The sequence below is a fragment of the Vulpes vulpes genome, unplaced genomic scaffold (genome assembly GCF_048418805.1).
Source record: "Vulpes vulpes isolate BD-2025 unplaced genomic scaffold, VulVul3 Bu000000737, whole genome shotgun sequence".
Taxonomy (NCBI): domain Eukaryota; kingdom Metazoa; phylum Chordata; class Mammalia; order Carnivora; family Canidae; genus Vulpes; species Vulpes vulpes.
Genome location: NW_027325698.1, coordinates 121154 through 148125, shown reverse-complemented (window position 1 = coordinate 148125; position 26972 = coordinate 121154). Strand labels below are relative to the sequence as shown.

Genomic DNA, 26972 nt, shown 5'->3' with positions numbered 1-26972 from the left:
ACTGCCAAGAGACTAAGCCACTAGTATGCTTTCACTAATGCTTTTTCTTCCTCTGTGCAGATCTAAATGAAAAGTCAAATTATATTTAGGATTCTTCGTGCATTCAGAAAAACGGAGATTATTTGTATGAATCGAATATCCAGTAGAAATAAATATAAACTTCCTAACAGTCTTCGATGTATTTTTTAATGTATTGCCTCACTTAGCCTTCGAAAAAAACAAATGAGCCGTTACACAGAGTTATGATCTCCGTGGCCCAGATGAGAACACTGACGCACAGAGATTGGGTAATTTGCCCAGGGTCACAGGGTGATGAATGATGGAGCAGAATCGGAAACCAAGACAACACTTAGAGGTTATTCTCTGCTTTGCTGTCTCTTCAATCATAGGTGCCAAGAAGCAGGTAAAGCCTGGGAGATCCCATAACACTCATCCTTATTTATTATAAATTCTCTAATTCTGTCTCTCCCAACATATTGTAATTTCTTTGATTCCAATCTCTTTGACTCCCTAATGTCTCACTCAGAATATGTCACGTAGTGTCTACGCATATGCCATAGAACATACAGATGACTAAGTGAACAAATATTTTAAAATGTCCATTCATCTCTACAATCATGCTGCAAACTGTCTGAATTCAGTTTATCAGGCTTGTATATCGGTGTGTTTCCTCAAGACTCTCACTCTATTTTCCTGAGATCTAGGTGTAACCAACGAGATATCAAGATCTCTGGTGTGGGAGGCACGTTAGTGGCTCAATTGGTTAAGCCGCCAACTCTTGACTTCAGCTCAGGTCATGATCTCAGGGTCATGAGATGGAGCCCCAAGACCGGCTCCCTGATTAGCAGAGAGTCTGCTTGAGATTCTTTCTCTCCACCCTTCCCCCCTGCTCATGCTTTCTCTCTCTCAAATAAATTAATGAAAAAAAAAAAAAGGGATCTCTGGTGTGGGATTCAGCCAAAATTATCTTTTGTGGGACATGAGTCGACAGCACACCTTTACATAATCTCCTCACTTCTCTACTCCCTTAATATTTTCAAGGATTTTTTCCTAATAAGTAACATGCCTATGAATCCTCATCTCAGGGTATGCTTTGGGAAACCCGCCCTAAAACACCATCTACAGAGTATGTTCTCTTTTTCAACATTGTAAAGTTAACTACTCTTGACCAGCTTTAAACACACTAACTTGGCCAGGCTTGTCTTGCTCTTCTTGTTTCTGGCACTAGAAATATTGCATGTTTATGTCACCTTTTGCACATGCCTAATTTTATCAGTTATGTGTTAGCTTTATAATCCAACTTGGAATTTTGGTGTTATCTTGATCCTGCTCCCATACTGTCTGCAACGGATGCTCATTTTATCCATGTAAAAGTGTAGAAACTCTTAGCATTTTCCAACTGTTATTACACTTTCTAATATTCCCAATAACTTGTATTTAAGCAAGACCATGATTATCCTCTCCATCTTGAAAATGAGAAATATTTGGCTCAAAGCAGAGGCCACTCGGCCACGTCCTTAGAGATAATGGAGCTGAGCCCCAGAATTCAGGTTTTCAGATTCCTAGACCAGTGCTCATTCACATATTTATCAGTCACTTCTTGAAACTATGTTTCGCCTACTGGAAGTCACTAGGATTGTTCTTACATGTTCTTAAAATCTCTTAACTCTGCCACTCTCTATCATCAAGTACCAAGTAAAACAACATGGAACATCAGAGCAGCCTGAGACATTTAATTCTATGCATATGTGTCAAATCATTACATACGCATACTAAATTTCCCAGCTGTCATTTGTATGCGGGATGAAGTCATGGGTAACTTGCCCAACAATGGTTACATCAGTCTGCAACAAAATCCAAAATATCCCATGGCGTGCATGTGAAGGTGTCTGAAAAGGAAAGAATCTTTCTGATCTGAAAACAGAATTTGGATCTTCAAATAAAAGTCTTGTATTGGATTGCACATCCTCTGCATTAAATCAGGTTACTGTGACCTCACACTTCAGAGTTATTTCATTTCTGGATTTTTCTCAGAAATTGCCAATGGCAGAGAAATGAGAAAAAAAATCCATATATTTTGGTAAAAAATTAAAATACAGTTATCTCGGCCCTTATAATATTATTTGATATGTTTATTCCTCTTTCTCATTCATTCTATGGGTGTTTCTTTACAATCTTAAAGTAAGATAATGTATTTGATAAAATAATCATAAACTACCTTATATTAATTAGAAACCAACCCATGAACATGTAGGAATTTATTGAATCTTCTCACTATTTTAAAACATTTTATGTCAATTTTCCACTGAAGATTTTAATTCAATTGCATTATTCTAAAATGTGATATATATATACATCTACATGTACCTATATATTGGTATTCATATATGCATATATGTAGTATTCAGGGGAAGATGGAGGAATTTTTTTAGAGTCATGATGCCTTTTCCTTCTATACAGAAAGTTCTTCTTTGCAAACAAGAAAGGTTGATCAGAATAAGAACACTATTGTCTTTATGGGGGGGAAAAGTCCGCTTGCATTCCACTCCAAAAGAGAAGTTGAAAAAGCTATTTATTTCTTCTTATTCTAATATCAATCTTTTTAATTCTAGCAATCTTTTTAATACATTTAGTTTTCAATGAGACTTTACAAATGACGCCAAATCAATATATTCAATCAAGTCAAAAATCTTTATTGAGTGCCTATCACATGCCATGCACTCTCCTAGCGTCTGAAGTTATATTAGAGAACAAAACAAAACCAGACTCGTGGAACTTTTACTTTGGTGAAAAAGTACAGACTATATAATACCAGATGGTGATAAAAAAAAAAAAAAAGATGTCATAAAAAGATTAAATTCAGGTAAGAGGATAGTGTGTGATAGCGGAGATGAGGATAATTTAGGTAGAATGGCCAGAGCAAACCTTGCCTTGTGGAAGCCCAAAGGAATGAGTAAGTCAGTCATGCATACATCTATTCATGACTGGAGTAAAGACTATTCCAGGCAGGAGAGCAAATGAAAAGACTGTAAGGCAGAAATATGCCCAGCATGTTTGAGGAATAGGAAGAAGTCAGTGTGGCAAGAGAAGCTTTAAAAGATGAGTTTTGAGAAGAATAAAGGATGAGGTCATGTAGGAACTAGGAGTTCTCAGTAAGGACATCACTTTTACTCAAGATGAAATAGGAAGTTATTATAAGGTTTAAAGCTGAGGAGTGACACAAGCTGACTCAAGTTTTTTCAAACTTTTCTAACATCTGACTGCTGCGTTGAGACTCTACCTTAGGGGGATAAAAAGAGAAAGCTCATGTGGGAAGCTACTGAAATCATTCTGGGGAGAGAGAATAGTGGTAGGATGCATGAGCTGGGAAATTAGTTGATGCTGAATATACAGTTTGATGGAAAAGCTAACAATGTTCGCTGGTGGACTGAATGGGAGGTATGCAATTAAAAAAGAAATAAAGAGTAACTCACATCATTTTGCCTAAGCAACCAGTAGAATAAAGTTATTTTTTTTCTTTTTTGGGTAAGAAAGACCACAGGAATGGTAGGATAAATGAAGAAATGAACAGTTAGATTAGATACCCAAGGGGGTGAGGACATCTCCTAAGCTATTGGACCAGCGAGTCTGGAGTTGAAAGGAAAATCTGGGCTGGAGATAGGAAAATCTGGGCTGAGTCATCAGTGTATATAGACAGCGTTTAAAGCCATGAAATTGGAGATCACTAAAAGGACAGTGGCGACACAGAGACAACAAGAGGTAACTTTGAACTGCATGGTCTTTATTGATGTGTGTGTTCCCAACCGAAAGTCAACAGTATGACTTTCATGTGGGCTCCAAGACTCTATTCTTGTAGAATTGATACAAAACAAATTAAAACTGGCAGTACCCAGTCATCAAGGTTTCTCACTTTCTTGTGTGAGACTAATGTGCAGGTTGCAAAATACTCTAAGTTCTAGGGATCTCTACTAATAATGATTTGCTCACAAATTACTGATTGATTTTGATGCCAAAGAGTGATAAACGGCGAAAAGAAGAATCATACAGTGCCAAATCACATAACTACCGCCAACAATCTTTCCCTGTTTGATAATTACCCCCAAATATTTTTACATCTTTGCAATTTTCTTCCCCATAACTAATCATTTCCTTTTACTTAAGATGCCTTCTTTGTTTCTAACCATAGTGAACACATACATATACTGACAAACCCTGTGGGTGTGTGTGTGTGTTTAATACATTTCCATTTTAATGTGAAATCCTCCAACATTCTTTTTAGTTTGTTCAAAGCATTGATTTTGTAGAAACAAAACTTTGATGAAACACACAGAACCACAGGAGATTTAACATGCTATGGTGGTACTTTAGGAGAAGTGGCATTTGGTCTAACACAGAGAGAGACAGAGAGAAGGTGGGAGAGAGGAAGAGAGAGATCTTTAATAGAGAGACAGATAATATTAAAGCAATGTTAAACCTATTACATAATACTAAAATTTAACCAATGTACTCAGTTCATTATCTTGTATATTTTAATGTATTACATTATATATAATAAATATATATATATAATAGTTGTATGTGTATATATATATTAAGTTTAGATTGTGATATATTTCAAGTAGGCACTATACACAAAAGCTCTTCTTCCAACAAAACTTTTTTTTTCCTGGCACTGATTTGTCACACCAGCAACATTTCAGCATTCTTAAACACTTGGATAATTAGATGAGAAATAATTTGTTGTTCATATGGTATCCAAATTCTTAGCATCACAATACTAGAAAGAAAACAGAGTATGTTGATAAGAAACAGTGTCAAATCCAATAAACCCTGCTTTATATACTTTGTGCAATGAACATTTATATTCCATTCATCCCCAAGATAGTTGAAATGATCTGCCAACAACAGCTGTTACGAAAAAATGACTGTGTACCACTTGACATCAATATGGCAGATGTGTGTACTCGCTGCAGCTGTCAGGCTACAAAAGGAGCAGCAAAAACCTACCAAACTGTGCCCACAAACAAACAAAAATATTTCACATTATATGCAGATTAGAAAAAAGAAATCCCAAACACAAGGGACAGAAATGAGGTAAGATGGCTGTTTTGCAACATGTGGACTAAACTAATAAATAGTTCATGTGCTCCTCAAGATTGTTTTGGCATCATGAAAAAGAGACATATATCTGCTTCATATGTCTATCCGTTGCTTTTGCGGGATACTAGGTTCCGGGGTTCACAGCACGACAGATCATTTGCTTTTGCAAAGACCATCACCACGGATCCACCATTCACTTGTCCTGAACCTTACACACAAGCACACACCTGTAAGCATACACGCAATAGCACTTTACAGCAAAAGACAGCAAGACACATTTAACCGTATTATTGATAAATCCCCCAGAAAGCTTTCCCTGGAGCACATTGCAGCCAGCAGATCTGACTGTAAATGATAAGTCAACCCCTTAGCAATTACGGTGTCGGTTCTTGCTGTCCATTTAGGATTGCTTGGGTTTACCATTTAGGGTTTTTTTTTTAATCCTTTTATGGGTATCTCTGTTCAAAAGAACAAAATGGAATGCATGCGTGGTTGTTCTAGTGATGGGTTTGGTGATGGATTCCATCAAGGTAAACATTATTCTCTATGGACTCCAAATTCATCTTTCTTGTCTTAATGTGGTTAAGGAAGTGGCCAAAAAATGCAAGGAAAGCAATTGAGACTATTTGGTGACTCCTATTTCACCAGGGAAAGGCAGAAGGCAGTCAGGAAGCACATCATACTTGGGAAGAAGGAACTAAGCGAAAACCCCCGCAAAGCATCTTCCTATAGCAGAAATCAACGCTACACTCTAAGTGACAAAAGCTTTCCAAGCCCAGGACAGTATGATTCCAATAAATGTATACAAATAATAATAAACAAAGATTACTGGTCCGGGAGAAAATACAGAAATTAACATTTTAAGTCTGCACATTAGAGTTGGGAGGTATTTAACGAAAATCCAGTTTTTCCAATAGATTTTAGTCTATACTAATGTAAAAAAGTGAAAAACTTTAGAAGTGTCTCCAGTCATTCCAGACATTTTTCACTGATAAAAAATCAAAAAGGACAACTTCCAAGTTTGTAGAAATTGGCTGGGACTCGGCAACTGGCAATTGGCGGCAGATATTCATTCCCTCCCCCGTACTGAGCCTGGTTTTTGAGCCATAAACCCTTTGAAGTCCATGGGAGTTCTACATGCAGAGGTTGTGTCTGGTGAATCTGGCCTTTGTGTTTTTGCTCCCCACCCCGACACACATTTAATAAATGTTTAGTGCTGAACTAATATATATCCATGTAGCATCTTCTGCTTTTCTTCATAATATATGAAAGTTGTATTTAAATTATATAATCCAGAGAAAATATTAACCTGTATGACTTTCATAAGCAGAAATAATTCAACTAAAATTACAAATACGTACTATGCATTAAGCAAATAGTGCTTAAATATGTACTATAAGTACTACATAGAATGGGAAAGTAAAATTTTAAAATTTTCATTTTAAAATGAGTAAAAAATGTATGTATAAAAACATTTATATATGTGTATATATGTATATATATGAATGATCCAGAAAAGTATTCCAATTAATTTATAAATTAGCTTTCGCTCTCTCTGTCTCACTCCTCCTCCTTCCTTCTCTCTTACCCTCTAACTCAATCTCTCTGCTCCGTGTCTCTGTCTCTCTCTGTCTCTCTCTGTCTCTCTCTCTTTCTGTCACTCTTTCTCCTAGTTAGAAGACTTTAAAAGTTGAATCATTTGGCCTCAAATTTTCCACATTAGTGTCTAGGCTAAAATGGAATTTCTTTTGAAGGCTTAAGCAAAATCCACCTAGTTATTTGTGAGTTATGTGAAAAATAGAAGAAATATGTTTCTCCAGTTATAAAAAAAAATATTAAGATTTTTCTTTTTGCTCATGTAAGTCAATTGGAGCCAGAGGTACAAACTTCAACTTGGAAAGATTTGAATCCTATTAAGGAAAGGAAACATCTGAATTCAGTGAAAATCTTCTAAGTATTTTTATTCTTTATTTATGGAATTTAAAAGAAAGCTGGTTTGAGTAAACCAAGTAAAACATGTCTATCTAAAAAGTCACAGAATCATTTCTTAGGGTAGTCATGGTGCATATCTGCATGCATGAGCTTGTGAACTCTCTCTCTCTCTCTTTCTCTCTCTCACTCTCTGCTTCTCTGTCTCTATCTCTGTCTCTCTCTCTACCTTCTAAAGCTGAGAGAAATTAAGTGAAAAAAAAACATATTGCAAAATTAGAGGTAAAAATATTAAGAACTTCAAGCCAGGAAATGACTAAATGAATTATTCGTGAATAATGGTAGACATAAGTGAGGGTTGTATATATGTGTAAAACATTATTAACAAAACACTAGGATTATGTTGGGATTGCACTTCGAGTTTTTCACTTCTTAATTCATAGGTATCACATGCAATCCTGTGCCCTGCTCTCATTCCAGATTAATCCAGCCCTGCTCCACCCTCTCCCTCAGCCCTGTTTCCATTTCCAGATGCTTTTAGGTGGCCTCTCCGGCCGCTCCAATCCTATGGTTTCAAGAAACCCTGTGTACTACAGTTTATAAGCATCTTCTACTTTATTTCTTTACATGGTTCAAGAAAGACCAGTTTTCCCAGATTTTTTACATGGAAACCCCATCTTCTCTCACTGTCTTCTCTCTGAGACATAAGTGAAAGGGTCAACACTTAGTCTCCATTTCCTCTTTCTAGCTCAAGGCACTGGCTTTGACTCCTCACCATCCTCCTCCATCCTTTGCATTCTTTGGACTGTAGATCACTCCTTTATATTAGTAACATGTTTGCAATGAGACTGAAAGTCTCTTACAGACTTTCCCCATCCCTTCCCCCCTCTATTTCCCTCACATCAGAACTGCATCATCATTTCTATGGATGACCGTCTCCATGTCCTGGTTTTCCAGCTCCCATACTTTAGTAAAATGTTGGCCTCGGCCTTTTGATTCCCATGACACTACCACAGACCAAGCTCTCTTCATTTGCAACCTATAGTATTGCCATGGCCCCCAAACTAACTTCTGGGCTCGGGATTCCTCTGCCTTTCTTCAATTCATTCACCATCTTGATTTCTAGATGCAACTTTAACTATCTACAAGCACTTTAATGCATGGTTTCTCAGGGCATGACTTCCAAATAACCACATAATCAGATTTCACCACTCGAGCTTAGTCTGTAAACTGCGAAGTTTATCTGACTTACTGCTATGGAAGGTAAAAATCAAGGAGCACCTGGGTGGCTCAGTGGTTGAGTGTCTGCCTTTGGCTCAGGTCATGATCCCGGGGTCCTGGGATCAAGTGCCGCAGCAGACTCCCCACAGGGAGCCTGCTTCTCCCTCTGCCTGTGTCTCTGCCTCTGTGTCTCTCATGAGTAAATGGATAAAATCTTTAAAAAAGAAAAAATAAAGGTAAAAATCAGACACTTTTCTCCCCCCACTCTTCTTTATTATTCATGTTATTATTTTTTCTTACTTTTTAACTTCATATACAGTACTTATATACAGGAGCTTTACAGAGTATTTCTTAAACAGTTATTCCAGAAGAAGAGAGATGTGAAATTATTACTTCTGGAGAGTGGAACAGCTTATAAGGCTTTTGCTCTTTATTCTGTACCTCCCAGTCTAGTTACATGTCCTTGAATTGCTTGCGAAATAAAAATAAATAAAACGGATGTTCGATCATGACATTCACTTTCAATGACTGTTGATTTTCTCAAAAAGATTAGCCTTTCTATAACTCATCCTGTTGAAATTCAAGTGTACCTCTCCCGTGTAACCCCCAGACCTCAGGACCTAATCTGTTTTTCTGCTTTACAATGTTATTCCCTACTTGTCTTAACAGTTTGTCCCCAAACTGTGCAACTTGCCCAGAACTATGCCCTCACACTGAGGGCGGGCTTTATTCACCAACAGGCCACACACATCCAGCATGTCATGATGCTGTGCCCCCTATACAATTCTTGATTATTCATCATAGCAAATCTGTCCAGAGGAAGATCAGGTGTGTCGCATCCTCTAGCTAAGGCACAGTGAACAAAAGCCCTCCATACGGCCAGAATTGTTTCTTGCACCCTAGCCTTGTCCCTGCCAACCATACCCTCTTCCAAAGAATTCCCTCCTACCAGCAGCAGCAGCCACATAGGTAAAGCACAGACTTACACAGGGACAAACTCACACAGATAAGGACTTGATGTTCAATTTCTCTGTTCCCTCCAGCTCTTCTTGGCAAGATTGTAAGTAGCTGCAAGACAAGAATTTTTTTTTCTTCATGAAGAAATGATTTAAGCTGAAGGAGTCAAGAAGAATTTTGACAACTAACAATATGATGGACTCAAAAACCTGCAACATACCTCATTTTAGCACCACTCCCTACTTTCGTAAGTAAATGTATACATTTGTTTTTTTTTCCCCCTAATTCAGCAGAGTTCTCATTTGAGGGAATATCTTTTCTTGCATGCTTTATTCTCATGTTTAAATAAAAAGAATGTTTTCTTTCACCGTGTGTGTTTTTCAAAAGTGAACTTTCCATTTCATGTTATGGATGACAGTGGCCAGCCCAAGTTCCACGATTCCCTAGCAAGGGTCTGGTCCCCAAATCAGATGAGATGTACTCATCACTCAGTCTAGGCAGCCATCCGCCAGGTGGAAAGTCCTCAGGCTGCATGAGAGAAACAGCCAGAGAAAGAACCTCACAGCCAAGGAAAGAGAATATAATATTTTGAAATATTTCAAAAATGTCTTATGGAGAAAGGACAGTCTCTAAATTTGGACAGAAGAAAAAAGATGAAGAAAGCCACATTTTCCATTTTAGCAGCCTAAAATATGTGTCCCTAAGGGTGTTCTCCATCAAATAAGAATATCAAATTATTCCAGGAAAGTTTGTCAAATCTGCAACTTCAACACAGAATTTCTTTACAAGCACAATATTCTTTTTTGTAGCTGTCAGTCATTTGATAATCCTGATGCACCTTCTGTTCTCATCAAAGAGTCTGAAATAGCCATGAATCCTGTCTTTGATGATTGTGGTAGAACCAGAAAGGAAAACAAAACATCACCTAGTTCTGCTTTCCTCTGCTTTCTGTACTCCATCCACATCAAATCTTTTATTCCTTTCAGTTCACCCTACCTCTTCTATCTCTGAGCCAATGAACTTGCTGGTCCCTCTTCCTGGAACAAGCAACCATCCTCACTTATCTAAAGCCAACTTACCAAGTACATCTTATGTATTATCCGTTCACTCTGCAAATATTTAGGGCAGGCCGACTAAATACCCAGCACTATTGGAGACACAGGTATTACATCAGTGAGCTCCTGGGCTCCACATTCCAGGAAGGGGACAGAGGCAATAAATAAACAAATAATATGAAGCATCTCAGATGGCAATCAGTGCTACACCGGCAGCAATAAATCAGGATGAGAAGAAATGGGGTTCTGAAATAGTGGTGGTGGCTCATGGAGTGTGGCCAAAGTATAGCTCTTCAATGACATTTAAGAAAACATCTGAAGAAGATGAAGAATGAATCCGATGTGTATCTGGGGCAAGACTATTCCAGACAGAATGATCAGAAAGATTCTGAGGGGCACCTGTGTGGCTCTGTTGGTTAAGCAGCTGACTTGATTTTGGCTCAGGTCATGATCTCAGGGTTGTGAGAGCAAGTCCCAGGTCAACTCTGTGCTCAGTGGGGAGTCTGCTTAAGACTCTTTCTCTCTCTGTCCTTCTGCCCACCTCTCAAATAAATAAGTAAATCTAAGAAAGAAAAAGAGAAGGAAAGAAAGAAAGAAGAAAGAAAAAGAAAGAAAGAAAGAAAGAAAGAAAGAAAGAAAGAAAGAAAAAGAAAGAAAGAAAGAAAAAGAAAAAGAAAGAAGGAAAGAAAGAAAGAGAAGAAAGAAAGAAAGAAAGAAAGAAGAAAGAAAGAAAGAAAGAAGAAAGAAAGAGAAGAAAGAAAGAAAGAAGAAAGAAAGAAAGAAGAAGAAGAAGAAGAAGAAGAAGAAAGAAAGAAAGAAAGAAAGAAAGAAAGAAAGAAAGAAAGAAAGAAAGAAAGAAATACACACACGATGTTGGGTATGTTTGAGGAGTAGCACAGACACCAGAATGGCTGGAGCAAGGGGTCAAGGAGATAGGAGTCATCAGAGGATTTTGAGCTAAGCAATGGCATAAACTGAGTCCACATTGGAGTTGTGGAGCTGTGTTGGGAACAGGTAGTGGGTGGAAGGGGACAAACAAGGACAGTCAGGAGACTTGCAATGATCCATGCAAGAGATGATGGACACCTGCAGCAGGTGGTGATAGTGCTGGTAGTGAGACATCGCAAGATTCGGGATATTTTGAAAGTACAGCCTGACAAGATTGACTGAGGAACCGGATGTGAGCCTCATGTTAAATGTGACGTCCTCAAGGAAACCTGATGTCAGGCCAGGTTAGGACGTCCTGCTATGCACTTTTAGGCAACTTGATATCTGTCCTTGTGAACACAGTGCGCCCTCTCAGTGTTTATCTTTATACTGGTTGTTGTTTTTTCCCTGTAATCCCAGCTGCTTTCATGTACTAGATGCCAAATAAATACCCTATGAAATTATTCAGGGAATGAAAAATTATAGCATTTGTACATTCCTTTACCACCACTTTTAATGATTTCTTGAAACTTGGTGACCAAGAAACTCCCATTCGCCCATCAAAACCCAATTCACATATCACCTGAATCCTTCCACTTCTCCTTTCCCAAAACAGAATTAATCACTTCCTCCTCTCTGGTTTTGTATCTTATAAGATCGCACTTATTGCCATGGATCACAATTTACTTTGGCAGTGTGGTGAAAAAAATTTTTCAGTAGATATGCTCTTAGCAAACTAGGCTGTCTAATGGACAAGGATTTCTATTTCTGCAATGTAATAAACTCTCCTAATGTACTCTGGCTTCCAGAGTAAGTGCTATGCACACAAATGCTAGTGTAAGTGACTGTTAAAGACGACAGCAAACAATATATTGAGCATTTATGACGTCACACTCTATGATCATTATCTGCCTAAATGATCACATGTGCTTTTCACAAAACACTATGAATTAAAACAATCATTACTTCATCTTACAAATGGGAAAACTGAGTCTGAGGTGCTTGGCTGATCTCCATAGGCAATAACTATTATAGCCAGACTTCAAGATTGTTACCGAACAACCTCTGTGCTCTGCTGTCTCTACAAGGAAAAGGCTTGAGTTCCATGTCCACCCCAGACACAGTAGATTAAAATTAAGGTAAATCAAGTGTTCAAAAAAAAAAAAAATCAAGTGTTCAATAGGAATAGGAACTCGGACCCCAAAGCTGAAGCCAAAACTGGCCATGTTGATATATCTCCCAGAAATTTCCAGAAATATGAGAGGCAATCAATTTCCCTTGAGTTATGTAGTGAAAGCACTGACTCTACCAAATTTCAGTTCCAAAAGATACACTATTCCTCAAGAGGCACTCGTGCTACATTTATTTCTTATGCTTACCTCTTTTAGAGCCTCCAGTTTCCCTGAAGGAAGGGCTCCCCCTATCCATTTTGATGATCTGCTACTCAGCAAGGTCTTATTTAGCTTAGTAGGAAAGATTCATTTGAATCTTCCTTCTTTTGTGGGGGGAGTCAACTCAAAGCTAAAGCACCTGAATGACTGGACCACAATCATGCAGGTCATTTTGTTTTTCCGTAATAAAACTTTACTCTTACACAAATCTACACCTTTTAAACAATAAAGAGGAAGGCCCACTGATGCCTAGGAAGAGGGCATGCAGGTCATTTTTATCAGGTCCCTTGATTCCTGGTCTAGTGCCTGATATCAATCACCACGTTGAGAATCATAAAACAGAGTCATGAACAAGAGAATTCAGACACAGGAAAGAAGAAAGTGAGGGAGCATTTGTTTTCTTAAAACTTACAACAAACTCGAGATGCAGGTTCGGTTACATTTCCCATTTAGCAGAGAAGCACCTTCTTACGGATACTGCAACGTATATAGCTCCTGGGTGGACATTATCTTCATTTAGTAATACTTTTTAATATGATTTCTGCTCCATCCGTAAATTCTCCCATTCAAGTCCGGTGGCATTGGGACAGTATGGTCATTTGTATTCCACTGAATGTCTATTTCCTAGAGTGTGACAGAAATAATCTTCAATATAAATGACTCGATAACTCATTATCAGATACTTTGCCAGCACCCTACCTGAGGCTGACACCTTAAAAAAGCAGAACGGAAACATTTTATAGCCAAGAATGAAATCGAGAACCAGTAAAGTATGTACATATTATTAAAAAATAATAATAATAAAGTAAAGCAATAAGCAGATAAACTGCAATGGATTTTCAAACATGATTTTTTTAAAATGCAGAGCTTCGAGGGATGCTTGGGTGGCTCAGTGGTTGAGTGTCTGCCTTCAGCTCCCCACGGGGAGCCTCCTTCTCCCTCTGCCTGTGTCCCTGCCTCACTGTGTGTCTCTCATGAATAAATAAATAAAAATCTTTATAAATAAATAAATAAATAAATAAATAAATAAATAGCTTCAAGTTCTGGCAAATTCTTGTAATAGAATGTATCTTACAATTTATGGACACTTTCTTTCAACATCTACTCCTGCCACAAGCGCAAAGCTCTCTTGATATCTTTCTTATGCCCCTTCCCTTCCCACATGTCCACACATATTTGGTAAAATTCCTTCACATGTGTTTTTTAATTAATAAACTTGCAGTTATATTTTCCTTAACACCAAGTCTTTGCCTGAAACAGGCTAGACATTCCCTACAAATGGTTATAAGTTGAATTAAATTTAAGCATTAAATTAGTTCAATGCACTAACACTTCCATGAGGACTTCTTGTTTTATATGTCTGGTCTGGAGGTACAGCATTGAATAATGAATTTCTTTATGTCCTCAGCTAACCTCTGAGATTGCTTTTTGGCTGCAACCCCGGCTGTTAATCTCAATCATATATTCTTTAGTTGGATATAGCACTTTTGTGTCTTCTGGTAGACTATTTAGGGAACAATCCTGAACATCTATCATCTTAAACTCTGTTTCTATGTTGTCTGGGGCTTCCTAATTATGTAGATCAGCCTGTGCTATACTTGCCACCAATTTATCCCTGAGAGAAAAAAAGCTCTAAAGCACTTCTGAGAAATGACTATGGGCATAGTCACTGGTGTCCTTTTTGGGCTAGTGCCTCATAGGTTCGCCCTGCTACCCCAGAAGAAAGCCAGAGCTATACCATTCAAGAACATGTCTGAACAAGTGACTGAACCATGGCTCTTTTAGGCCAGCTGCACTCTAAATGACTCCTTCCTCATCTCAAAGAGGTGGAAATTCTAGAAGAGGTGGGGGGAAATAGGTGATGGGGATGAAGGAGAGCACTTGTGATGAGCACCGAGTAAGTGTATGTGAGTGTACATAAGCAAGTGAATCTAAGCTTACGGAACTGTTGAATCACTATAATGTACACCTGAAACTAATAGTACACTGTATTTTAACTAACTGGAATTTAAATAAAAACTTTAAAAAAAAGACGTGGTAATTCCAACCAAACTTGATAACTTTATTCGCCAAACACACCGGTAGCTCTTAAACCTTAAGAGCAATCAGAATCACATGGGGAAACCCTATTAAATACAGATTCCTGGCACCAACCACTAGAGGCATCAAATCAAATGGTTCAAAATGATGACAAGAAATCTAAATTTTTAACAAGTACCCCATATTTTATTGAGACAGGTGGTCTTTGGGTTATAATGTGGTGAAAACTACTGGCCTTCCATCTGTGTTGCATGCCATCATGTTTCTATTATCTCAAGTTTATTATTTCTGTGAATTAAGGAGATGAACAGAGACTCCACCAGCAGAGACTCAGTAAAGCTTTTGGTCTCCACTCGCTAGAAAAGAACACTGTGGAGAATTCATTTCTGAGGGTACCTTTCTCTGCTGTGAGCCACATCAGCATATATACTGGCAATAACTTGTTTACTGGTATTTACTTTCTAAATTCTATAGCTATTGTGATTTTATGATATCTAATCATGCCCATAATTAAGTCATATCCCAGCAGGTAAATTTTTTCAAGAGCACTAATTTGCATAGTAAAGTCCAACGTAATCACAATATAGGATAAGCCACAAATACAGAAGAGAAATAATATTTGGTAGGAAAAAAATATGACTAAAATCATAAGACATTGAGGAAAAATGATATAACAATTTGGCTTTTCCCTTAGATGTTAACCTGATCTCAGTCTTACTCTGTTTCACTAAAAGTAAGTGGCTTCTCAAAAGCTTATTTTCTGCTTTCATATTATATCCAAGTTACTAGGTCAAGAGATACACAGTGAGTTAGAGAGGAAGGGCCCCAATACTGAGACACACACAACGGCAAATCTTCCAAGAACCTCCAGAATTTACCGAGTCTGCAGGATAGCTTTTGTGATCTTTTTGTGTGAAATCCAGTACTGTGTCAGCCTCCTAGGGTCTCAAGTGCGCCTTTCTTAAAAGACCTCAAGATTTATTCACCCTAGCTTTGAATGAGTGAAAATGTGTTTTGTTGAAACTTCCCAAGAAATAACTGCATTTACTATGGAATCTTGTATTGTTTATGGGCCTGATGAAAGCATTTGGCATTTAATGATTCCCAGACTATTTCAACTTAAAAAAAAAAAAAAAAGGAGAAAGAGAAAGAAAAAGAAAGAAAGAAAGAAAGAAAGAAAGAAAGAAAGAAAGAGAAAAGAAGAAAGAAAGGAAGAAAGAAAGAAAAGGAGAAAAGGAAGAAAAAGAAAACAGAAGAAAAGAAAAGGATGGTGGAAGCCAAATGTTTTCAATGCTAAAAGCAAAATATGTGGTTTCTGAACACCTTACAAATGAATTAATGCAATGATTTGCCTCAGATGTTGTGAAAAATTTTAATGACGGTTGACTTGTTCAAATGAGGAAAATGAAACATGAGAAGAAGTGACTGAGAACAAGCTATCCAGGTGGCCCTCTGAAATTCAAGTCTGTTGCTATTAGCTCTGGTTTAATTATCTTCCACTCCCTCACAGTTTTCCCACAAATGCTAATACTCCCTTTGAAATCTCAGCCCCTGCTTCAATCTGCCCATTTATCGACACCCTAAGAAGTGATGTACTGTGCTTATTGTCCAGCCAATTAGAGGCACCACACGTAGTGTAGAGTAACAAAAACTAGATATTGAATGGCTACACATACTTTTTGGAATTTCTTATAATTAAAGAAAAAAAATTACCTTTCTGGTTTTCACCAGCTTATATACGGGGAAAGAAACCAATGTGAGTTTGGCTTCAGAATATTGATAAGATAAAGGTAACAACTTACATGAGAGAAACACCTAAATCTCATTACTGAAATTAAGTTATCTCAGAACTGTGGAGACACAAGACCTTCCACCGAAGGACTTTCTCATCTAAATATGTCTTCAGATGTAAGAAATCTGTCAGTATTGATTGCAATACCAAAGGTTTCGTTTTATTGAGTGGGAAAGCCAACAGAATTTATGCACTTGCTTTGCCAAAATTGCTTAAGTTTCGAGGAAGTTAAAACAACAAAAAAAATTCTGGAGCACAGCGTCACAGTGGACATTCTTTTCATTCCTGATTTTACTATTTTCAAGTCAGAGAAATATTGAACTCTAAATGCACAAGCTATGAAGGCTCATTTATGGCTTGAAAGTATCTAAAATGCAGTGATAGCAAAACATAAAATTTCCCTGGAGCTCTTTCTAGCAACATGTTGGTTATAGCAAAGTTAGATTTTCACACCTCTCACCCCTCGTTGCTGCATGTCTTCTCTTCCTCCTGGCACCCCAAATCCAAGGAGTGTCTCCATATCCTAGCCTAATGTCTTCAGGGTTCCCAATGCAATGGCCTCTCCAGAAACGCCCTCCCTGACAATAATGTATGCTCCAATTAACCTCTCCCTCCAACTCTTCCAGTCTTTCCAATCATGGAAACTCTTTGGATCTGAGCCAGCATTTAGCTAACTTTTGGGGATTAAATACCTATAGTAGTAAGAACTCTTTTCTTTTCAAATAGTGAATTCCCTGATCAACTAGTTTAAGCAAAAAGATAATTTATTGGCTGCTTTCACTTAGAAAACTAAGTGGTTATAAACTAGTCTTTAGACACAACTGGATGTAGGATTTCAAATGACGTCATTAGGAATCTCACACCTATTTTTCATATGTATCATTTATTTTTAGGTGGGTTTTGTCCATGAAGAGCAAAAATGGATCCGGAAAGCTATAACTGTATATACTTCATACCTACAATCACAGGAAGATAAGGACCCTTTTTCTTAAAGCATGCATATCTTTCCCCTCAAAGGGGGCCTTGATTGAGTCGGCTTGGATTATCTCACCAGACTAAACAGTCCCCAGGTTCAGTAGAATGGGCCTATGATGAATCGGTAAAGACCAAGTCCCCACTCTGTGGCATGGAAGAGGTGTCCCGATTGATAGCCCACCCTCCGAGTGAGCGAGGTTCACAAAAGGAAAAGAAAGGCCATTCTTTTTCATGCCACTGAGGATTGAATTCATCGCTAGAGGTGTTTTTATTCTTAAAAGATTCTTAATACTAAAACTATTTTCTAATTGGTGGGATTGCTGGTAGGGTGATCAGGATGTTGGAAGCATTATTTTACTAAAGAAGCCTTCCAGGGTCCCCTTGAGGATGTCCTATCTTAATTTGCTTTTTATTTCGCGATCAGGATGACCTAATTCCCCAGGTGTACTGGTCCTTGAAAATATATGGGCATTTATCCCTTTCTAAAAGACATTTGAGGAGTGAATCAGGGGTCAAGGTACAAAGATACACACGTACTTCTAATCTACTCTGTAATCCACACAAACAAATTTACTGAGGACTTTGTCTCCAGTTCCATTCTGAAGCATTGTTATAAACAAAATCATCCTCAGTAAATGGAGAATCATATTATTGTTGAAGCAATCAAGTAAAAAGGAAAGGAACTGTGGAGGATAGATTTTTCTTCTCAAAATATAATTCTTCAACTTCAACCTTGATACCTCTGATGAAAGATCATCTTTACTTACTTTGTTATAAATTAGACAGAATCTTGGAATTACCTCTTAACAAAACTATCCTCGAGGCCTCTTTGAACCTGATATAATTTAGATTGTATTTATTTATTTGGATACCTATCCCGTCATTAAAGATAATGAATTCTTGACAAAGAATCATAGCTCGCAGGCATAGATCATTAGGTAAAATCCTGTCCAATTTTTTTTTTCCTAAAAGACTATGAAATCTGGCATGGAACACCTATGGAGGTGCTATGTTTACAGCTTACAGCTGCAGCATTACAGAGAAAGGCTGGAAATGATGCGCTGCCATTACACGATAAAAAGTAGTAAGAATTTATTGTAAGATAATAGAGTTAAAACATTTCAATAAATAGATTATGATATTTATAACTTGAATTAATATGGAATGCTAAAACTCAGTACTCTGCAGATTCTATGAAATCACAAATTGTCCATTAGTTATTTCAAAAACTAATCTTTTTAAAATGCCCGGGTAGTGTTGAAATATGCCCAATTCATCTAGAGACTCTCATTCATTTCTCACTCTCTCTTTTTTTTTTTTTTGTCTCTCAATCTCCATGTATGTGTACACACACATACACAGATGGATTTCCATTGTATTTAATGGAAATTGTCTTCATCACAAAGGGACTTGAGACAATCCCTTGCACAACTGAATGAGACCTGGGCCTTGATGTCGCATGGGTCTAAAACTCAGTGTGAAGCTTCCCAAAGTATTGTTGCTCTTTAATAATCCATTCTCCACATAGTTGTCAAAGAGCCCAGGTAAAAGAATGCTGTGGCAGTGCTTGGCCTTGGATTGTCCATAAAATATTTGACCATATGCATAACATAGATGAAAGCAAGAAGCCCTGGCAGCTATTGTAAAGCAAGTTGAAATGAGGCAGATCATAACTTTTAAAGAGTCACTGCTAGATAGCCTCAAACAATGAGGCATAAAAGTGGGTGGTTGGAAACCACAGCAACTGCCAGATCTTCACATAGCTTTAAAAGAACTAGTTTGGGGGGGTGGGAGGTGGGGGGCTGAGCAGACTTCAGGCTGTCTGGAAATCCTAAAAAGAAAAAAAGTAAAACTTCAGGTGATAGGGGAAAATACTAAGTAAAGAGCATATTATATGTGCTCTCATTTCATTATTGGGCAGTGGTGTTATGTTTTTATCTCTATGTATAAGATCTTAATTACCAGTCATAGTTCCTCCAAAACTAAAATGTGACAACAAATAGTCAAAGGCAAGTACGTATACATGCATGTATATGCACAGAAAATGCATGATAATATCTAATGTAATGAAAAATATTGAGGAACTGGTTATTCTACTCGAGTGAATAGACAATAAAATTGAGTCTCTTCAAGTATCAATAATTTTTTAAATAAGTTTTCCTTTTTATAACCAAAATATTATGTACATCACATAACCAAATTTGAAACAATTTTTAATGTAATTTAATATATTCTTAATGGCAGATTGATTTTAAAATCCTTATTGAAGTCTAAAAATATTTTTCAATGTACTTTTGTGTTCCCACTGTTATTCATAATTATCTTGCCATAGTGTCAAAACTTTCACGTGTCTGTTTCTGGCAACAGTCCCCACTTGCTTCTACTTAGCCCTTCTACCTGTATGGGATGATAAACAAGCTCATCAAGCTGTTTTAAAGTGTCATTTGAGAAGAGTTTCAAATAAAAAACAAATACAGGCTGGTCACCCTGAAGGCAGCTTCTCCCAACTTCCCAAAACACTGCCTATGAAGACTTAGAAAAATGCAAAACCCCAAATGAAAATTAGGACAGTCAATCCACAATCCAGAATAGTTTCTATACAACATGAACCAGATGGATTAAACTTCAAGGAAGGTGGGAAGAACATTTAGCTACCTTGTAACTCTGCCCTCTGAATCAGGCTACACAAGATACATATCGACAAGGAAACAGCACTTGCCCCACTACTAAATAGATGTCACATTTTGATTACTCTAGAGTGCCATCCTCACTCAGCCTCAATCCAACCCTTTTACCACAATAACCTAACCCATGCGTACACACACACACACAAACACACACACACACACACACACACACGCTACTTTCTTCATCCTTTTAGAAATTAAAGCTTAAAGGAATGAGAGGCATGTAGGGATGAGAGTGCTTGATCCCATTTTGGAAAATGGAACCCCTGAGTAAAATATTGTAGAGGGCAGGAAAAGCATTAATAAATCCAAAAACATAGTGATTATAATATATTCCATTGATTTTTTAAAATTTTTTATTTATGATAGTCACACACAGAGAGAGGCGCAGAGACACAAGCAGAGGGAGAAGCAGGCTCCATGCACCGGGAGCCCGACGCCCTGGGCCAAAGGCAGGCGCCAAACCGCTGAGCCACCCAGGGATCCCTCCATTGCTTTTCAATGTAATGGTTATAGCCAGATAAGATATTAAGAGTCTGAAGAGAGGGCTGGGGACTGTGCACAATAACGCAATGATGGTGTTGGAATAAATGCCTAGGACATACGTGAAGAACAGGAGCAGTCAATACAGCCTGTCTGTGGAAAACACTAGTTCTGGAGAGATCTCCACTCATTCAGGTAACAGTGAGAAAAAGAAAACCATATGGGTCTTGGAAAATATTGCAAGAACAAGAAAAAAAGTACCTCTTTCTAAAGAGTAACTAGCTGAGCAACCAGGGAAACAGAAAATAAGGCATTCTCAAAAAACACAAAAACATGAAGATGAGGCCCATGGAAAACAGGGGCAAAAAAACCTCAAAATGCTGTTTTTAAAAATATGACATTTTAGGGTGCATGGGTGGCTCAGTGGTAGAGTGTCTGTCTTTGGCTCAGGTTGTGATCATGGGATCTCGGGATCAATTCCCACATGGGCCTCCTCGCAGTGAGCCTGCTTCTCCCTCTGCCTGTGTCTCTGCCTCTTTCTCTCTCTCTCTGTCTCTCATAAATAAATACATAAAATATTTTTTAAAAAATTTTAAAAATCTGACATTTTAAAAGATCTGCAATCTATTAAAGAAAGTAAAATAAGATTATAAAGGTAGTAATAAAGTACATATTGAAGGTAACAAAAAAACAAAATTGACAAAAAATATAAATAAAACCCTAACATGTAGAGCAAGCTAGATACACTTCTCAATAAGCCAAAGGAAAAATAACACAAGGAAAGTAAGCAATAAGTAAAAATTCATAATTATGAAAGACAGAAAAATGACAATGCAACCAGAAATTAATAAAGTTACTGTGAATGAATGCACAATGTCTAAAGCAGAAGCAATAATGAAAGATTTAATGAAATACAATTTCCTATGCTAAATAAATGACCGACATAAAGATCAGAAAGTCTCAGTAACCTTTGAACCCAGAAAAAATCCTATAGACTCATGTTGTGGTATATCCAGAAAAAATGGAGTTTGGATGGTAAAGAAAAAATAACAAAAGCATCTGAATATTTCTTAATTTCATAAAAATCAGTTTAGTCCTTCTTTAAAAAGATGAGTGGCAGAAAAATAACAGATCAATTTCTAGAGCTTTAAGACAATAAAAAAATTATCCCCAAATGGCATTCTTCACTAAAGTTGTCTTTTATAAGTGCAAGCCGCAAGAAAGCAGATATTTACAATATAGATATCACAAGATATTTACAAGTAAGCAAGAACTCAGAAGACATAACGCTAACATGCATGTAGCTTGAAAAAAAACAGTATTTTAACAGCTGCAGATTAACCAAACATAACTTTAAAATAGGTCATAAAAATGCTGATAGTGAATATTAAATATGGTTTACTGGCATATGTGTAAATTTGAAATATTTAAACTTTTTTTAAAAACACCTTATGTAAAATAAATATTTTAATAATAATCCAGGTGGAAATCTCTAGATTAGTGATCATAATTTTAAGTGACCACAGGGCTTGGGGACCAAGGCCGATAAACAGAGGTCCAACCTTCGCGAATAGGTGTGGTGTGGACCACGCTATCCCAAAACAGCAGAAGCTCCTCTTCATTATCAGGCAATATGAGCCAGATCAACAAATTTCAAGAGAAGCCAGAAATCTATACATAACGTTGCAATTTCTTTTAATACACCCGGAATCCAACTATCAAAAAAAGCACTGAAGAGTGCCAAACGAAACATGTGTTTGAGATTTGAGCCATCGCTAACCAAGTTTTAACCTAGACACTGAAAAAAAAAAATTGGAAAGTTTTAGAAATACAAAGATAAATAAAAGACCAGGGATCATATGTGGGAAGTTTGGGGGATAGAAATGTCTTGCCTTTCTGGGGATAAAAGAAGTTTAAAAGAAAGATTGGATTGGAAAATTAGAAATACATAGGGTATCAGTGTTTAGGAAAAAGTATACTAGCAATATTTTATACTTGATCAAAGAAGATAAAGCAAACAAAGCATTGCAGCATAGTGATGTCCTGCTGTGCAAATGACTGTGCATTGCAAAACCAAAGGACCCTTAAGTGTCAAAAATAAAATGGTGCTCAATGATTTACTATACAAATACTAAAAAGGAAACAGAGGGAACAAACTTATTATGAGACCTACTGAAACTGCAGGTAAAATGCAGTAAATAAATCAAAGTAGGTTACTCTCTTTTGAAATATGATTTAATGAACCGTAAATACAGAAAAATGTACTGTTACAAAATAGAAAGTAAATTTAAAAAAAAAAGAATAAATTAGGGGCACCTGGGTGGCTCAGTGGTTGAGGGTCTGCCTTCAGCTCATGTCCTGATCCCGGGGTCCTGGGATCAAGTCCCACATCGGCTCCCTGCAGAGAGCCTGCTTCTCCCTCTGCCTGTGACTCTGCCTCTCTCTCTCTCTCTTTGTCTCTCATGAATAAATAAATAAAATCTTTTTTTTAAAAGGATAAATTAATAAAGGTACAAATTTTGTAAGTAATTTTAGCTTACTTTTATTTATTTTTCATTTTTATTTTTTAGTAATCTTAACTTATTTTTAAAACATCATATATTTAAATAAATATAATAATAATATAAATACAAGTGTCTGACACATGTTTAAACATATGCAATGTAACCAAAGTTGTAACCAGGGGCAAACGTATACCCTTAAATGCTTCTTAATATTAACAGAAGAATAAGAATAAATGAAATAAACATTCAAAGAAGGGGGAAAAAACTAAAGTAGACAAAATGATGAAGACAGAAGAGGGAAGAAATATGGCAAGGATGTTAAACTAGATTTTTAGAGCTGATTATAAAAAACAGACTTAAAACCTAGGGCCAATCAAATCATAAGACATGATGAGTAGTATATTCCAAATTTAAAATGAGATAATTAACAATGAGCTCATTATATTTAAAAGATGAAAATATGTGCATTTCTATGCTAATTAACTTGAAATTCTTAATGAAATGGATGCTTCTCTAAGAAAACCTAGATTATCTAATGGTTGAGTTTCCCAGAAGTTGAGCCTCAGAATAAACAATGATAAGTAAAAATTTTGCAGACAGAACACAAGAGTCCACACACCCGCACTCCAGCTCTGCCACTGTCTGCTGGGTGACCTTAGACAAATCAACTCACTTCCTTGACCATCCCTTCTCTATCACTAAGAACTTTGAAACGGGTGATCATTGGAGTCTCAAATGTCTCAGCATCAAAATTCCTTTATTTTCCTACACAATAGTTACACACAGGCATGCGTGAGGAGAAGGATAGTAAAACATAAGAGAAAGTAAAACCACAAAGAATAATCATATTTTAGATCTACTCTCCTTGCTTCTTCCCTCATTTGTGTATCTGCCCATATCCATTTATATTAATTCAAATGGCATAGCTAAGGAAATAGTAGCCAAAAAAAGTTTATTCGATATTCTATTCATTCATTGGCTTGCCCTGAAATTCTTTCTTTTCTTCCCGTGTCTTAGGAATATGTATTTTTTTTCTTCCAAGTATCAAGAAGTCATATGTGGTCTTTTGTCCTTGAACTCCTGGGGGTGGCTTCCAACACCTAAGTCTCCCTCCAAATCACACTTCAGTTTTGCGGCCTCTTTTTATATCGTGTCATGGAAAATAGCCAAAGTGAGCATCTGCGTTCCTATTCTTCCAAAACCTCCACATCTCACCCTTTCTGTGTGATTTCTCTTTGGAGTTTCATATCATTTGGCATCTCTCTTTTTTAGTGAGGGTGACACTCTAAATCTTTTGTGATAGCTCCAGGATTCAGATATATTGACTCCACTCCCGCTGCCAATGCATCAAGTTGATCAGATTTTGAAATTCCATCTGGTTATGATTTGAGTGTAATAGGCCCTATAAGTAAATCTGTTCATCGGATTTATTTCAAAATTATCTTCCTAACTAATTGCAGGTTATTAGAATAGCCATGAAGTGAACCAGAACAAATAGATTTCCTTGTCTCTGGAGCCTGAGGAGGATGGGGAAGGAAGAGAGGGAACAGAGGAGGGTTAACTCAAATATATCAAAAGCTTACATGGAACTACTCCACAGTTCTCACTCATCATTTCCCCCCGTTTCTGATGGTTAATCGTATTACCAATCCTGAGCTGCTAGGGCTCTCCTTTGTATCTTTTGAGATTAAATTTTCCTTTATCTTTTACATTTGTTTGTATTCTCAGAGAAGCAATTATATGACAACATTGTGCTGTTAGATGTGCATGCAGTTATCTATGTGTGTGAAGGCCTAAGGTACTTACCATGGGTAATATTTACTAGACACTTACGATATACTATTTTCTCTGATAGGTAATTTCATGCACTCTGCTTGAAGCTCAGAGAAGAGAGGGTCCAACACTACACCCATGAGCCAGGAAGGGCATCCACCAACACAAGGTGGGCTCTCAATAAATAATATTGCGTGAATAAATGAAGGCATCATTCATTTACTCTTTACAACACAAAACGGTAAGTGCTGTAATCCTCCTTCTTACACATAAAGAAACTAAGGCTTGGTGAGGAGGGTTACTTGCTCACAGTCACATTGCTCGTAAGTAGCTGAATTAAAATGTAAACCCAGTTTGGACTGAGTCCCGAGCCTTTGCCATGTTACTACCCTAAATCGATCACAGGTATACTAAAAGTCTGCATTTGCTTCTGTTAAGGTGGGGTAGATTGTACTTGAGAAGTATCTCATTGTATATTCAGAGCATGTCCCAAAATTTCTGGAACAATCTTAGATGTGTTTGAGCCAGAGAGCTTTTTGGGTCTAAGAAATCCTAGAAGAGAGTCACAAAGGCTTTGCATAGTTTAGACAATGGCTTCTGATCGTTATTTAACATTCATGAGTAGTGACAAATTCCCTGGACATTCTAAGGAATGTAGGCCATCCCCTATGCCCTAGCTAGAAAACTTTTATCTTTTTGACTAAGAAAACAAAACAAAACAAAAAAGCCAATCTAAACACAGATGAGGTTGATATTGTTATGGAAAATCTTTACCTATTAATAATTATAAGCAAAAATTCAAATGGATTGAAAAATAGTTTTAAATGATTTAAAAATCAATCAGAGGCTTGTATGTTTCAGAGCACACACACATGCGTAGAAAGGACAGAAAGGAAAAACCAGAAGCGAAAGGTAAAATATGACTCAGCTGATAGTATTACGTCCTGGGAGATCACACTACAGCAAATAAAGTCTTTGTAAATATTCTTCCCTCTTAAAAGTTACTAGATGCTATGTAATAAAATAATTAAAATGTATTCTAATGCTAAGTATTGCCTTTCTTCAAGGTAGATATTATGCATTTTTTCCATAGGCAGAAGCCAATTATGTCTTAATTACTCTCCATGTTATTAAGGATTTTTAAAAATCCCCCTTGGGAAATGAACAAGGGGTGGTGGAAAGTGAGGTGGGCGGGCAGTGGGGGTGACTGGGTGACGGGCACTGAGGGGGACACTTGATGGGATGAGCACTGGGTGTTATGCTATATGTTGGCAAATTGAACTCCATTTAAAAAAATATGTAAATAAAAAAAGAAAAAGAAAAAGAAAAAAAATCCCCTTTGGTCTGATATAAGAGTTATTGGTCATTCATCGTGACTTCATAGTATATCCGAGAATAGTTCTGTGAAGAAGAGTTGTTATGTTGTTATTGACATTACAAATGTATGGATATCTTTTCTTCTAGAAAGATCAGAACAACAACAAAAAAAAAAGATCAGAATATGCTACGTTCACATATGATTTCACAGTTTATGGTACTGAATCATCCCAATAGTTTTGCCATCACGCATTAGTCAGTTTTTTTTTAGTATGACAGTGGAATAGACATTTTGTCTTCCATTAAGTAAATTGGATTGCTGCAATAAAAATCTAAGTACACATTAGAAATGAAAGTAAAGATCTCTAAGTTACAATCAAGGTCTAAAACCAGGCAATTCACAATCCTACTTGGATTTGCTGTTTTATAATTAATTTCACTGCTTCAGTTTCTTGGTTTATAACCTTGATAATGACCAAATTAATGAGTTATTAACAAATTTGCTCCTCACTTGTCCAGGTAAAGATTGATAAAGTCTAGGAGTAACTGCATTTGATGGACAAATCAAAATTGAAATTAAGAATTATTTTCTCTAATTTTGCTTGCCCTAAAAGCTATGCTACCCATAACATAAACTGACCAAAGATTAGCACTCAGCGCTTCCCTAGATCACATATAAATCTGAGCCTTTCATTTTTGGCTCTCTTTACTAACCATTCAACATAACTGTGAAAGTTAAAAAAAAAAAAAAAAAGAATCATTCTTAGCCTATTACTGGAGAGAATTTGATGTCAGTCCACACAAGCAGAACTCTGAGAAAA

General features: G+C 37.0%; 1 long non-coding RNA gene across 3 annotated transcripts in view; it reads right to left on the bottom strand.

Annotated features, from left to right (window-relative positions):
• LOC140596664 (uncharacterized) overlaps positions 1–26972 on the bottom strand; it is a 47903-nt gene that overhangs the window by 6950 nt on the left and 13981 nt on the right. For all 3 annotated transcript variants that reach the window (XR_011998573.1, XR_011998574.1, XR_011998575.1), the window contains one exon: positions 12993–13204. This is a non-coding gene — a long non-coding RNA (uncharacterized lncRNA). The remainder of the gene's footprint in view (positions 1–12992; positions 13205–26972) is intronic.